Raw genomic sequence first — 16,286 nt, 5'->3', positions numbered from 1 at the left:
ATAAAAAAACAAATCAACTTTTATGAATAGTTGTTTCAATTTCTCAGTGAATCAAGGACACACTCACTTGTCCTGCCAGGGCTGGTAGGGTGGGAACGGCCAAGGTGCCAAATACCATGTATACTTCAAAGGTATCTACCGCACAGGGGTCATTGTACACATGGAGCAACAAAATAAAATACAAATCAACTTTTATGAAAAGTTGTTTAAATTTTTCGGTGAATCAAGGACATGCTCACTTGTCCTGGCAGGGCTGGCAGGGTGGGAACGGCCAAGGTGCCAAACACCATGTAAACTTCAAAGGTATCTTCCGCGCAGTGGCCATTGTACACATGGCCTCCCCAGGCCCTGTGTCTCCTGGCAGGCTCCCCTGAAGCAGACCGTGCCCCTGCAATCGAAGTAAGTGTGTCTCCATTCAGCAGTGTTCCTGGTCTTTTCTGCATGCCTCTTGTCCATCCATCCCTCCTCCACTTTAAATGGCTGTTCGCACATGTAGCTGTGCCCTTCCAAGGGGGCTGGCATGGTGGGAACGGTCAAAGTGCCAAACACCATGTACACTTCAAAACTTCAAAGGTACCTTCCGTGCAGGGGCCATTGCCCACATGGCCTAGCCAGACCCAGTGTCTCCTGGCAGGCTCCCCTGAAGCAGACCGCGCCCCTGCAATCCACATAAGTATGTCTCCATTCAGCAGTGTTCTGGCCCTTTTCTGCATCACATACACTCACTTTTCTAATTCTTTATAAACCCCTTGATAGTTATCCTGAGAACATCTGTGAGCACTGGAACTCAACTCGTGATCGTGCTACCTGTTCTCCTGCTACTAACTACCCTGCTTGCTGAATCCAATAGTTTGTTAGTCAAGCTAAGGGCAGGTCACCTAATCATCTCTTTCTGATCTCAAAATTTCTATCTGTTTTGAACAAATGTACCTAGTAGTGTAATGTTCATTCATCTCAATGACTTTACTACTGTCTACTGTTTAAAGTGTTCTGATCTCGATATATAGCACATTTCATCAGTGTCAATTGTGATAAAATTGCATCTTTCTTGAACCATGTCTATAAGCATGTTTCCTTTTGATGCATTAAAGTTCATTCAATGGATGAGTGACAAGTTTTGATTTACGTTGCATCAATCAATTCTGTATGAAAGTAACCCAGTGTATATTCAACTATGCCCCACAGGTTTTGCTTCTTTGACCAAAAGAAACATTGCATATAAAACTTTGATATAATCCCATCAATCTAATGCATTCAGTAGAATTTTATTGTAATTATGTTTACTTATTTATACAGATTTTTCAAGAATGCCTGCTTGTATGGTTTTCGGTTGCCGTTCTAGGAGCCATGTCAAAAGTATGGGCAATATCATGCATACATTCCTGATGAATATTGATTTAATAAGGGAATGGGTTCGACGTTTTGGATTTCCAGTGGACAAGCTTGAAAGTAGAGTCGAGGATGTTTTGGGAGACTTGAGGGCCAATCGATTCCGCATCTGCAGCCTGCACTTTAACCCGGATATGTACGACCAATCGCAGTACACAAAAAAGCATTGATTCAGAACGTCTCATAAATTGCTTCCAAATGCAATTCCAACTCTATTCGTGCACACGCTGCCTCAGATGAGTCCCGGATGATGAATTGCATATTTACCAGATTTTATTACTTTTTAACTATACCACATTTTACTACACATCTGTTCCTGGTTTATTATGGAGTATCATAGAAAGTATTATGACCCTAGAAAACAATGTCATAGTGCCCTTCAAAAGAAGCATAATCTTTTCCTAATTGCTTGCTTGACATGTCAATTTATTAAGGAGAGCATACTGACTGGAGCACAGAGCCTCGCAAGTGACGACACCACCAACATGTCCAGTATACCAATGGTGAGCCCTACAGACTTGCGGAAGTTCATATTATCAAGAGTTGAATCTACCCACATATCTAAAGCAAATCTAATTTTCCCTTTTAACACTTCGTGACATGGCACTGAAAATGAAGGAGCAAGATTCTGCATACATTTCTTTTCCAGAGTCAACAACAAGTTCTAGCACCTATCAGGTAATTTTATTTCACTTTTCAATTACAAGAATGTATTATGCTTGGAATTTCAAATAATATATAATTGTTTATGCATCCTGTGGGTTGTGTCATTTAAGGGTTTCTCTACATATATATACCATTGTCTGCTTCCCATTGTCTCTGTTCCATTTCACTGTTTTCATCCATACTAAAACAAGTACTGTGTTACAGGGGGATGCTGGTACTTCGATTACAATTGCATCATCCTTTGGAGCTGGTCCAGAGTATGAGGTATGCGTACTGACAGTTCCCTTGAAAGAAAGAAAGTAAATCCTACATAGGATACTATTAGACAGTGTCATTCCTATAAACATGCAGTCTTTCAAACTTTTATCATTTCAATTCTAACGTTACAATTTCTCCCTAATGCAGAATATGTTGCAAAATGTTTGAGGACAACATTACAATCAGTATGTTTTGCATGGTGATCTCTCATCGAGTACACTTGCCAGCAATCTGGTGAAATTCGAAATATATATTTTGACTAAATGACATACACTGTTTACAAGGGTATCTATGTGAGCGATGTGTGTGATGAAAGATCTTAATTTAAAATATGTTTGACTTTTGTTTAATTTATGAATATTATATTCACGGAATGTATACAAGGTTGGGAATTAGAAGAGGAGGCACATGGATCAGAGGTGGTGGACCAGGCTGCTGGTGCGGCTGTTACAGAGAAGACCACGGTTTCACAGAAAATCAAGATAACAAGGGTAACTAACAAACAATTTGGTTTACTAAAAGTGTTTTAGGCTGGTGTTGTCTTCATAACATTTTTTTTTTATCTGAAGTGTTAGCTACTGTATGTTTGATTTACATTGAACATGTTTTTACAACCCATCTCCTAGAGGCCCAGAAGGAAAAGAAGTATAAAGACACAGACAACAAATGAAACCAAAGATGCTGCTTGCCAAACAGATTTCACCATGGAGCAACTACTATTTGAGGCGCAGTGTGACCCAGTCAATAAGCAGACTCGAGATGCTTATGCCCAATGGCCAGAAAATAAATTGTATGTGACCGGCGAAGCAAGAAACGTGTTGTTGGACTATTGCTACAATGTGAGAACTCAACAAGATGAATATGAAATGGAATATAATGAAGGTGATTTTGAATTACTCCCTGACCACTTGTCACAATCTACACCCGCAAACAAAGGTCCACCCAATAAACAATCTACGTTGATGGTTTCTCCAATTTGTGTGCAAATAACACAACCTGAACTAACAGAGACTGAAGCCTCAACCCAATTGACCGAGGAACTTGCCAAAGATCTCGACTACAGTTGTTCTACTTCAGGTGATTTCTCCACCACAGTTGAGTCACAAACCACAATCATGCAGGACGATTGGCTAATAAAGGAGCATAAATACATTGCATTCGACAGCTGCCTCGAAGAGATTATACTGATGCTGAAATGTGTCTACCCAGTGAGGGGGAAAATGTGCGGGGAGCCATTGGTGATTGTGACTCATCTATTACAAGGCACTAACCTGAAAATACAAGCCACCTGTACCCACCCCCATGATACATTTTTATGGTGCGCTCAACCGATGCTGGGCAAAGTGCCAGCAGGATATTTACTGTGTTCAGCAGCTTTACTTTTCAGTGGTTCGACTTTTAGTAAGTTGTCCAGTTTCTGTCAATTTGTGGGACTTCAGTTCCTTGCTAAAACGCAGTACTATAAATATCAAAGAGAATTCTTATTCCCTGCTATTAGTCAAGCCTGGAAAATTGAACAAATGACAATTGAAAGGACATTCTCTGGCAAACGGTTCAGGCTAGCTGGCGATGCACAGTGTGACTGCCCCGGATTTTCAGCAAAGTACTGCACATACCACTTTCAGGGCATGGAAACTAAAAAATTCTGAGTTCGGAGGTCGTGCAGGTGTCCCAAAGTAAATCCTCAGTGGCCATGGAGAAACTTGGTTTCATAAAATCCCTCGAACATCTTCAATCGATAGGAATGCAAATAGATCTCATAGCCACTGACAGACATGTTTCAATAGCAAAGGTCATGCGAGAGCAGTTTCCAAACATTCGCCATCAATTTGATGTATGGCACGTTGCCAAATCAATCAATAAAAAAAAAATCGCAGCTGCTGGTAAAAAAAGGGTTCTGAAAATATTTTACAGTGGTCCCAGTCTTTCAGCGACCATCTTTGGTGGAGCTCCAAAACTTGTGATGGGTCTGTGGAAATTCTACTGCAAAAATGGCCCTCATTGATGCACCACTGTTCCAATGTCCACACATGGTCAGATACCCAACATTTTCATCAATGTGCACATGCTCCTTTTTCGGAGGAACAGGAACACAAGAAGAAGTGGTTGGTTCCATCTTCACCTCCACACAAAGCTTTTCAGAAGATAAAACTCTTTCAAGAGACCTGAAGGGACTCACACAATTCTGTCACAGCAGAGATTTGGAGGTGTTCCACAATATGTGCCTAAAGTACAGGCCCAAGAGGTTGCGTTTCGGCATAGACGGTATGCAATATCGAACATTACCAGCCGTATAAGCTCCTAATGGAAATCTAGGAAGAGAACAATCAAGAACTGCAGGAAACTTTGGAATGCTTCGTTACACAATGGTGTTTTCCAAATGAAGCAAAAAAATGGGTTGCCAAGCTGATATACCAGGAAATTGAATTCGATTTTGTGAAAGATCTCACTTTGACTGTGTGGCCATGCATACTCATGGAATCAATCCGGATTTTGTTCCTAGGGCACATACATTGCCACAAAACATTGCAAGTGAGGCCTGTCCACCAAATGCGGACCTCGTTGAACATGTGACTTCCCTGTATAAATGACTAGCAGCGGTATATATGTTCCACTATGTTTTTACATTGCACATGACCAATGGAAATCTATATAACTTGAATTTCAAAGCTATTAAAAGTACTAACAAGTATTACGCATCTAAATTGTCTGTTCAAATGTATCCTCTTTGTCAATTATATGGTAGGTGAATTGGAGGTAGTGCGGTGGTAGGGTCTGGTGGCCAGATGCGTCCAAAGGGACTAGGGGGTATGGGTTCAGGGGACCGCAGCCTGGCGGGGAGGCGGTGGAGATGGCATGAGTCAACAGAGATGGATGGGACACTAATGTTGGAGCAGGCCTTGGTCTCACATTCTTGGATGCGCACATTTTGTCAGAGCTCGACACTCGCTACTTGCAAAAAGGAATAGCTGCATTTCCGTGAGAACAGGAGACGCGCTGAGCTGACAGAGGACAAAGATGTTGGGGGCTGGCTGTGCGCGGCGCTGGAAGAGGGAGGGTGAACATTTCGCAAGATGGGCAGAGGACCTAGAAAAAGTTTCAGTTTGGAAGGACACAAAATGTAGTTCAAAGTATACACATTAGCACAGCGTTAATACACTGATATGAAACACGGGTGATGCAAATAGGTAAAGTACGGGTGGAGATGTCTCAGACCTTAGCTTATACATCATTTGCGTGGTACGAGAATGATGCAGGGTGGCGGGATATACCGCCTCTCCCACAACATTTGTTAGTGCACGGGAAGTTCAGTGGAGATGGAAGGGCACTCGGATTTATGACTTGTCACTGTCTCACGTTATCCGCAGAGCACATTCCTCCGCGAAAACAGGGCGCACGCAGACGTGACAATGGGGAGGACTCTAACTGGAACTGTTGCCCTAAAATAACTAAATCACTATCAATATAGATGAGCAAAAAGTATTCACGATGGCACAGCATACGTGGATGCCAACAAACAATTAGTTTATTTTTCAAACATATTTTGAATGCCACGTTCGACAGCAGGGCTAATCACTCCCATAGAGTGAAGGTCACTCACTGCATTTGATGTTGCTTGTGGGCTGATCACACCAAGGCTTCCTGTACGGTATGTTTTTGATTTGTGGCTTTCATTCACCAAAACGAAACTTAGCATACGCTCTCCTAAGAAGGATCAATTCTTTTTCGTCTTTGGAAGGAAGGGAGGATTCGCTATGGATTGAGGGACGGGATGTGTCTAATACCCGCAAACCTGATAAGGTCCACCATTTTAAAACTGGACAAAGGAACATGTGATTTTAATTCATGAAAACAATTGAACTGAGCGTACACTCTACGTTACGCCAAGAGAAAGAAATACCAAATATAATGTAAGTGTTACTGAAGTTGGGGCATATTGGTTGGGGCATATTGCCACGACACGCAAACCCAACCTGTATGTATTTGTCTTTATCCCGGACACATGGGCAGTCCAGCAATGAAATGCATAGAGTCCAGGTGTAGCATAGCTCTCAACCTTTCATGGCCCCTGGGACAGGTGGAAAGCACCCGATTTTGTATATTGTATTTGGCGAGTGAATGCCCATTGGTTCCTATGGGCATGTAGGGAGCTTGGTGGGTGAGACAGCTGCCAAAGTGGTGGGTAACAACCGCCAAAAGCATGTGAGTTGAGCGGTATGTGTATGGGTTCCCCCAGTTTCCACCAACGCCAAGTTTGATGCTAATATGCCTTTATAATGCCATCTATGTGATGTTCGAATTCTTCCGTTAGCTTCCGCTTCCCATTGTGAGATAAACATACTCCACTACATTAACCTCTCTGTGTTTCCATTGGGCCTCATTACGACCCTGGAGGTAACCATAGTGCTATTAGCGCCATAGTTGCCTCCAAAACCTTACCGATTCCGCCATGGTGAATGGAGCAATTACCGCCCCATTCCAAGGTTGGCGGTGGTGGTAATTCCCCATTCCCCATGGCCCTTCCCCATTCCCATTTTAGGCCCCATAGGGCTCAATGGGAATGGGGAAGGCGGTAATAACGGTACTGCAAATTGCGGTACCGTTATTACCTCTAAAGTCCCTTTGCGGGTCCTGTCCTTAAGGGCTGGTTTTACCAGCCGTTAAGGGAGGACCCGCAAAGGGAACTCATAATAGGGCGGTAAGGGATTACCGGTACCGGTGCCCTTACCGGTACCGGTAATCCCTTACCGCCCGGGTAGTAATGAGGCCCATTGTTTCTCGTTTGTGTTCATAATTATGTTTCTCCTGGTGCTGAATTACAGGGTACATGGATACATTTGAATAAAGAACGGCTACTGAAATATATTTCTGTTATGTTTTCTACACAGCTACATCCCCCATTCTGTGAATGTCATAATTTCCAGATACCCAGTGACGGGACAGGTTCTTCAACAGGCAGTGGCAGATAAACCTAAATGGCTGAATTGCAATTACTCTTTTGTGGGACAATCGCCCGGGACCGATATGCCTTTTGGTGGTACCAGCAACTAGGAGCAACCTGGCATCGTTTACGGTGGTCTAGCAAGAAGCTGATGCAGAACCCTTGCGATTCAAGGTGCGTCCAATGTGCTTCTTCTACCTAAAGGTACACTTTGTGCCTCATGATAAAGATTTGATGTTTGAACAGAACGAAATAAAAAATATGGTTGAAAATGGAAATTGGTGGATGTTCTCAGAGCGTTTAATGTGAAATAGAAATTCTTTAAAAATAGTGTTTGCTGTTCCGATTTGGGACGCGCTGTGCTGTGAGAGGATGTGTGTGTTGATATTCCGGTTACTGCGTCAACTAACTTAAAGACGTAGTTGATGACTGGGTGTGTTTGGCTACACTACACACTAACGTCATGAAAATAGGTGGAGAATATTGCTAGGAATAGTGATGTCAGCTTCAGGGGATGTGATTTAGTGCTGCGAGGGCAGTTCACCTTAGGACGATGCGGCAACGGATAAGATTAGCACAAGATTGCCGTGCCCCGCTGCTTGATTTCGCATGTGTAAAAGTGAGGAAAACTAAGGTAGTGTGCATAGGAATTTTATTTTTAAATCGATCAACGTATGCTTATAACGACTTGCCCGATCGATAGGGACAATAACATTTTTGAGCACACTATTCCTTTAAAGAACACTGATCCCCAGAAAATTCATTGTACCAACGAGGATGATATGTTACAACAACCTAAAACAAACCCTGTGCCAAAACCCGATCCTAAAGATAGAAGATTTCGCAAAGGAATTTGTACTACAAAGAGACGCTTCCCTTACAGGGCTAGGAGCAGTCTTGTCACAAATTTGCGACAGATTGGACCATCCCATTTTATTTACGAGTCACAAACTTTTCCCACGTGAAACAAATGACTCTGTGCTGGAATTAGAGGCCCTTGCCATCAAGTGGGCCATAATCCGCCTAGATACCACCTCCTAGGAAGAAAGTTCACACTCGTCATGGACCATTCTCCACTAGTTTGGATTAGCCATCGAAAAGATTCTAATCCCCGAGTCATGTTATAGTTCTTAGACCTGCAACCCTACTGTTTCACTGTGGAGCACCAAAAAGGCAAAGACCAAGGGAACTTGGATTTCCTCTCTCGGCTCCCCTATGAAACTGATGTGGCTTCATCGCATAGGGAAGCGTATGTGAGAAACCTGAAGGTGTCTCACCCGCTAGTTCCCAGGGATCTGCCATCCAGGTGGTCAGGACACAGCCCTAGCTTTTGGATCCAGTTCCTGGGGGTGGACCAGCCAGTGCAGGAGGATCACCTGGATGAGGGGTCTTCGGGGAGTGGAAGTGGGACACTGGATGGTGAGATGCGGTATCCCATTCCCTGCAACACCTTTTCCTCATCCTACCAGGTAGGATACCTAGGAACTCAACCCCCCTTTCCCGATACAAACACTTTCTCACGGACAGCTCACCGTGTTCAAAAACGGACTAACACCAGAGCTCTATACCTGACATGTCCCAATACAATCGTCAGGCAAGGTCAGGCAATTACTGATCATAACTCACACCTGGCTTGCATCACACTTCCCCACACGGATCAAAGGCGGAGCACGAAAGCACACTCTGAGGAAGGCAAAGCACACAAGGAAACAGCGGTTCCTAGATGGCAGTTTAATACAAGGAGAATGACGGCGAGACCAGAAAGGGTTGCAAGGAGGGAAGTGCCCTTGACCTTTTCAGACCATTACTTTCATGAACCTTGGAAAGTAAGAAACCTAAAGCCTGGGACTAAAGCTGAAGAAACCTGCATTGTGTGTCGGAGGTACCCCGGGCTCTCCCGCGTTGATAACCAAGGCGGGGAGGACCATTTGCAGCATTGTACTGTCCTTGGCTCTGACAACAAAGCAGCGCCAGTAAAGACAGCACAGCTGGTGAGTCCGAGAGACTGATACCAGACAAGCCTGTGTTCAAACCATGGATGCAAGAAGCAACAATGTATGAAGAAATCTAAAGAGAACAGTGTGTGAAATGTATGTGACGAGCGACGTGAATATAATTGAATCCCAGAGACGTGAAGAAAGATACCGTAGCCAGAGTGGTCCGGCGCAGCGTGGGTGCTCATTCGAAGGTTTCTGTTAGGTATCCAATTGGTTGGCGACTGTGAAAAGGGAATTCTGAGATCAAAGCGGGTCAAGCTAAACCCTGTGCACAATCAAAAGTCTTCAATAGTTTATTTTTAACTGAAATTAGTCTGAGCCCGGCTAGGGAGACTCATTGTGTAAGAGGAAGGGTCTGAGTCCGGCTGACGGGGATCCGTGGTGAACCGTGAGTCACCCAGGAAAGAATATTCTCTGAACATTTAAGAAGGGGGATCTGAGTCCGGAAGAGGGAAATCCGCAATAACAATTGTGATATAAAAGGGATCTGAGCCCGGTTTAGGGGATCCAGGGTGAATCACCTGAATTGAGTACTTATAAAAGGAAAGGAACTTTGTGTTTTGTTTTGGTACATCAGGCCTTCTGAATCAAGAGACTTTGATAAGTAGAGACTTGAGAACAGAAGGTTCTGATGCTGGTAATGGAACTGAATCCTCGTGCCGGAAGAAGCCAGAGTGTGTGCTTTGGTCAAGTGAACCATCTGGTCCTGTGCTGAAAACGTGATGAAGGGAGGCCAACTGCCTGAAAATACTGACATATCATTTTGTGAACACTTCTTTCTTTTTTTATGAGCACTACCTCAAACTATTTGTATTTAGCGGTAAGGATTGGCAATAGGTTTTTTAGTATAGGCCCTTTTATTTTGATGAGACTCCACTGGGACTGCATTATTATTTTTTGATGGTCGTAGCTGGTTCCCATCTGTAGATTTAGGATTAGCTAGGCATTTATCACAACCTTGTTAAAGTTCAATAGACACCCTTGAACTGTAACCACTTGTGTTTGTCTCACGTTGATACCATGCCTTTCTTACAGAACATATATACCTATGTTTATACAGTATGTATACATTTTGTATTGTATTTTAATGGTGGAAGCCAAATAATATTAGCTGTTATTATTGTTGTTTTATATTTTAATAGTTATAGTTTTGCCTTAATAATTCTGATTCAGAAGCAGGGAGTACACATCGTCAACTATGCAGATGGCTCAATTCTTTTTCAAGACAGAATTTTAAAAACCTGAACCACACATTTGCAAACTGCTTATTGCTGATTAACACCTTAAACTATTTGAAACTAAACACCTGTAAGATGACGTTTCTTCACATAAGAGGTTCAAAAACTATTAGACCTTCTTATAGCTAGCCCTTACACATGGCATCTTACACACACATTCTAATATAACAATGGGCCACCCAGCTCTGTCAATGCTCTATTAGATAGTGGCAATTGCCAAGAGATGAGTTCTAAGCTTAAGATCACTCACTTGCATTTTTACTTAAAAGGGAAGTTCTCTCAGGAATTGTGTTGGCCCAATGGATCGGGCATGTATTTTTGGGCGTATATCGATCGATCCAAATTTTCTTTCCAATGCATCTTACCTCCGGTATTCTCACATTTACATGCAAAACTCGGAAACCGCCATCTTGTCATAATCGTATCCGTTGATCCATCGCCCTAAGTCCAAGTGTCCTCACGGCAGTATATCAGATCACTGGCCCATCAAGTTGAAAGCGACATGTCAAACCAATATGCTCCACCCCTTGTCATGATGTTGGTGCACAGCATACATAGGTAATCTAGGTCATCACGTTACCTAACACAAATCCAGGAAGATCAACAAACACACACGCACACACATAGCATAAAGTTTACTTTCTTTTCACAAAAAGAAGAAAACAACGTACACTTTTAATAAAATACTACTAGTAAGGAATTTACCAAGTCGTAGTATTTTTAAATTCAAGTTAAAAATATAACATTACATCCAAGGAATCACTGAAAACCATTGTGAACATTGCCTCCGAGAGCATTGTCTATGGATATTTGTTGGCGTTCCAGGCCTGACTAATAACGGGGAACAAGAACTTTCTCTGATGTTTGTAGTATGCGGTTTTAGCTAGGAACTCAAGTCATACACATTTACAGAAACTTGAAATCTTACTGAACGTTGATCCACTGAACAACAGAGCAGAAAAACAAAGTACATTTCCAGCAGGCAATTTTCCAAGAATGGGTTGCGCAGACCACTAAAATGTGTTATGTGGGTGGACACAGCTACCCTTGATCTTCAGGTTGCTGCCTTTGACTGCTTGGGTCAAGTTCACCAATGGCTCGCCACAAATCCTTGTACATATTGGTACATGGTATCACAAGTATGACACTGACACAAGAGGTTTGTCCTATAGCTATGATGGGAGTAGTCTCTACCATCAAATAATAAAGAAAATTAAGTCCTAGTCAGTCTTTGTGAAATCAAAATGGCCTATACTAACAAAACCTAATGCCTGCCCTATCTCTTGTACAAAAAGTGTGTAAAGAGGAATATGTATGCAAAGGAAAATCAGTGTTATAATATAAAGGATCAAGGTAGCTGAGTCAGATCTCCTCCCCACGTTGGACAGCAGAGAGTAAGGCGGCCCCTGTAGACAGGATGACACACTCTGGCTCACGTTCTCAGTTCTCAAAACAAAGGCAGTTCAAAACGTGGATCGAGGCCCGCCCTGCCTTCCAAGTCACTTATTCCAGTGTTCCAAAAGTTCTTTCACAGTTCAACAAAAAAATCACCTAGGTCTCCCTCCATCGGGCTCAGACCTCTCAAAGCTTTAACAGTTCAGCTAGATCATCCCTCAGCCAGGCTTGGACCTCTCAATCAACAAGTACCGGATCTAACACAGATCTCCCTCAGCCGGGCTCAGACCTCACAATCACAGCACTTGCAGGGGTTCCCTTCCCCAAGCTTAATGTACATTCGTCAGGGGTTCCCTAACCCTTTTACTGATGTCGAAGACTTTCAAATGTGCAAGGCTTTTACTATGGACCTCTGTAGGACCACTTCAACTTTTTCTTCAGCTCAAACTCTTATGTTATTTGCCCGGCTGTCTCTTGGTCTTGGTAGTTCTGTACTTCGAAGCAAAAAAGTGCAACAAAATCTTTCTCTTCAAGCATTCACCTTTTCACTTCCCCTTTTACTGGGGTTCACATTTCACTGAGACTTTTGAGTGGGCTTCTTCCTTTCGCTGGACCACTGCGCTACTCTGTATCACTGGCTTCACAGTTATCAGCCACTTAAAAATGTATCACTGGTTAGCTTCCTTTCGCATCTCATTAGCATGTGCATGTGCACAACCTTCACTTGTGAGATATACTGTTGCGGCTTCAATCTTTCCTTTATACAAACCAGCCTTTCATGTCGTTCACCAACTCACTGGTTGTGTGTGTTCCTTTCTTGTCTTTGCGGCTTTGATTCACGAGTCAAGGTTAGTACCACATGTTTGGCCTCGCCTCCCCAACTCTGTCGTTCACCTGGGAGAGTCGCTGGCGTCCTTGAAACACAATGCAGTCTTCCTGTCCGTGTCTCTATGTTCCGCCTTTTATCAGTGTGGAAGAGCAACTGCGTATCAGGTGTATGTGCTTAAAGTCAAGTTCCTGACTTTGCCTGACCCGATTAGCGGAACATGTCCAATGAGATACGTAAGTGTTAGCCTCTTTACTCTTAGTCGCCTTCTTCCTTGGCCCAGTGTTTGTGTAGAAATGGGGTGAGATGGGACATCAGAGAATCCTATAAAATAGGATGAGATATGGGAACGGGGAAGGGGGGAATGCTGCGTCTCACCATCGGTTGCCTCACCCCCACTTTCTGAAGTCCCCTCACCCAGGTGATCCTCCCATACTGGTGCACCCCCAGGGTCTAGATCCAAAGGCGATGGCCGTGCCCTGGCCACCTGAGAGAGAGATCCCCGGGGACTAGCAAGTGAGACACTCTTTGGTTTCTCACAGTATTCGATAGTCGCATTTAATCATTTGTATATTCTGTAGCACCCAGCTGTCAAATACAAGGTATTTTGTCTCTCTTTATGGCCAATCGTCCTGCAGTACAATGGTTTCCGATTCTATGGTGGTGCATCAGTCCTCTGAGCTAGGAATAGCGAAGTCCGGCTCATGAACATAGTCATCGATCAATTCAAAAGATGCTTCAGTGATTTCAATCTGTGATATTTATGGATTTTCAGAATGTATTGGGGAAACAGGAAAATTATGTCTTTCTTTGATTGAAATAGTTGTGACGGCATGGATTGTGTTAGAGGATCTGCAAGTAATGACATAACATCTTCCGTTCTTGTGGACATTGTCTGATGTAACAATGATCCATTGTTGCTTTTCAGGGTTCGCTGGTGATAGTTAAAATTCTGGCCACTGTACATCGGCGTCCTGACTCTGAACCTTGGGATGAGTATTCTCAACCTCAAACATTAGTTGCTCCTAATTGACATAGGTTTAGCAAGCAACATCATTTGTTAATGGTGTCGTCTTAGTCGTTATGCTCTTCTTCTTCCAAGACGTCTTATACATTAAAAAAACAAGCATTATTTATTTCACACTTACCAAACTTATGAATGTCAACCTTACAATCCAATACCGATTAAAAAATTTCTAAACAATCACTTTGAAAGAAAACCCTGAAAAGCCTGGATGTTATTTAGATTTGGGGCTGTTTTACCAAGGTCGAAATGTTCGAGGGAGAGACGACCGAAGATTATTTGTTCGAAATAATCTTCGGTCTTTTCACCCCTAAACATTCCCGATGTGCCCAAACCCCTACCCACACCCCCACCCACACCCAGAACACACCTCCACAACCCTCCCAGCACCCACCCCCTTACTTACCTTGCATTCCATCTCACCCTGTCCCTGCAACGCCTGTTCCCTTTGACTTGCTTTTTTTCCCTTTTTTTTTCTTCGGGTCAGCTGCAGGGGTGTCCCCCACAAACCCTGCTTGCTACACTGTATACTATAAAGAGCGGGGTGTTGCGGGGGCCACCCCTGCAGCCTTTTTTTATTTATTTGTTTGGTATACAATATAGTGAGCGGGGTGTTGCGGGGGACACCCCTGCAGCTGTGCCCCGCAGTAAAAAAAAAATAAAGATGTAGGGGCTGCAGGGGTGTCCCCCGCAATGCCCCACTTGTGCAAACAACCGTAATACTCTTACATTTCATTAAACATATATACAGTATAGGGAGCGGGGTGTTGCGGGGGACACCCCTGCAGCCTTTTTTAATTTATTTTTTTGGTTGGTGTACAGTGGTACAGCTGTGGGGGACACCCCCGCTCTCAGTATAGTGAGCAGAGGTCACACGGAACAGCCCCGTAGCCCTTTGAATGCGTCATCCGGTTGAACTTTTTTTTAGCCGTTCGGAATTTTCAAACGTCAGAAAATCGGCCAAATCAAGTAATCATACTTTTTTGTGGTCATTTTGGCCTAAAAAGTTATTTACCCTTGTTTTATGACTGTGCTTTGATACAGTCAATCTTGAGTTGCTGATTTCATCACCCAACTGTAACAGAGCATTCACAAAATGGTGCAAACAACCGTAATACTCTTAAATTTCATTAAACATAAATACAATAACAACAAGAATATAATTTCAGTATGAAAAACACTTACACACATTATATTATTTGTATACCTGTGGTCCATGTATCTCTTCCATCTCGACCGCTTCAGAAGTAGACTCCTTGTATATAAGAACACATTCAATAAAAATTCGATACTAGTTAGACAATTTAATGTTAACTTCTTATATCACAAAGATTACATCTTCATAAGTAAAGTTGTATGATTGTTGACTTTCAACCATACGCTATCCATATAACACAGAAAAGGTATGCTAATTGAAGAATATGTTAATAAAGTATTTTAAAAAAAAGATAATGTCAACAATTGTACGTAAATATAATATTTTAACAATAATTGAGTTTGAAATATACCTGTTGAATTTCACTTGTGTCACAGGGAATTGGTGTTAGAGTTTGCACAATATTGTCATCCTGCAAAAATAATGAGAATACATTATTGACACCAAAAATATGCCGTATTATAATGTTGATTTTCATTTATTGCACTTTAATTCATCTACAGTCATAGTTTCTGGAATAGATTACTGTCAATGTTGCATGTTGGAAGGTGAATGCCACAACATTTGATGATTGCATGCATTCAGATTTTTTGAAAATATTATCAATGAACAAATGATCATATATGTTATTACTTGGAAACAAAATATTATTAATTACCAGTCATTAATATCATTGAATAAAGTATCACGTGTCATACCTCATCCGCCTGACCGGTTGCAGTAGAAGAAGAGTATGTTGCCGAGGTACCAGCATCCCCCTGTAAATATATTTTTCTTTTTACAATTATAATGTTGGAAGAGAACTGTAGCAATAAAACTGTAAAAATAAATTAAAAAGAGAACAGATACTTTGGTAAGATTAAACATTCTAATTATTATCAATAGGAAATATAATGTATAACAATTCTCAATTTGTTTAAAAGTTGAACTTGACCTTTTGCATCTATAGTATAGTCGCATATAAATTTAGAATTGAAAGAAATATTACTTGAAAGGGAATTGAGCTTAATGTTGATTCCAGAATAGTTCGATGATGACACTTGTTCCTTTATTCAGTGTGTATATTCATAGCAAAAGTTCAAAATATTTTTTCTAAATATACATGTATATATATATATATATATATATATATATATATATATTCAATGAAAAACTTTGTTAAAGGGACGTTATGGTTAAGTTGTGCTACTAAAAACCTATGAAATTCAGTGAAAAAATGTTGTTAAAGGGACGTCATGGTTCCATCTAAAACCGAAAAACCCCTGAAATTCGCAAGTTATAGTAAGCTAAGCAACCATAACTCGCGCCACCACCGTGCACTGCTAAGACTAACACCCAGGACATCAAAGATGACATCACAAATATCATTGATGTCATCACTGATGACATCACATG

At 42.0% G+C, this 16,286-nt stretch overlaps 1 long non-coding RNA gene across 1 annotated transcript in view; it reads right to left on the bottom strand.

Annotated features, from left to right (window-relative positions):
* Positions 1-15,877, bottom strand: part of LOC138570353 (uncharacterized) — a 58,036-nt gene extending 42,159 nt beyond the window's left edge. Inside the window, exons 1-3 of the long non-coding RNA XR_011303466.1 lie at positions 15,590-15,877; positions 15,244-15,303; positions 14,943-14,990 (exon numbers count right to left, since the gene is read on the bottom strand). This is a non-coding gene — a long non-coding RNA (uncharacterized lncRNA). The remainder of the gene's footprint in view (positions 1-14,942; positions 14,991-15,243; positions 15,304-15,589) is intronic.
* Between the last annotated feature and the right edge of the window lie 409 nt (positions 15,878-16,286).

This window comes from Ambystoma mexicanum, chromosome 1p (assembly GCF_040938575.1).
Source record: "Ambystoma mexicanum isolate Mex_15411 chromosome 1p, UKY_AmexF1_1, whole genome shotgun sequence".
Classification (NCBI taxonomy): domain Eukaryota; kingdom Metazoa; phylum Chordata; class Amphibia; order Caudata; family Ambystomatidae; genus Ambystoma; species Ambystoma mexicanum.
The sequence above is the reverse complement of the archived record's forward strand: the minus strand, read 5'-3'. Positions and strand labels throughout refer to the sequence as shown.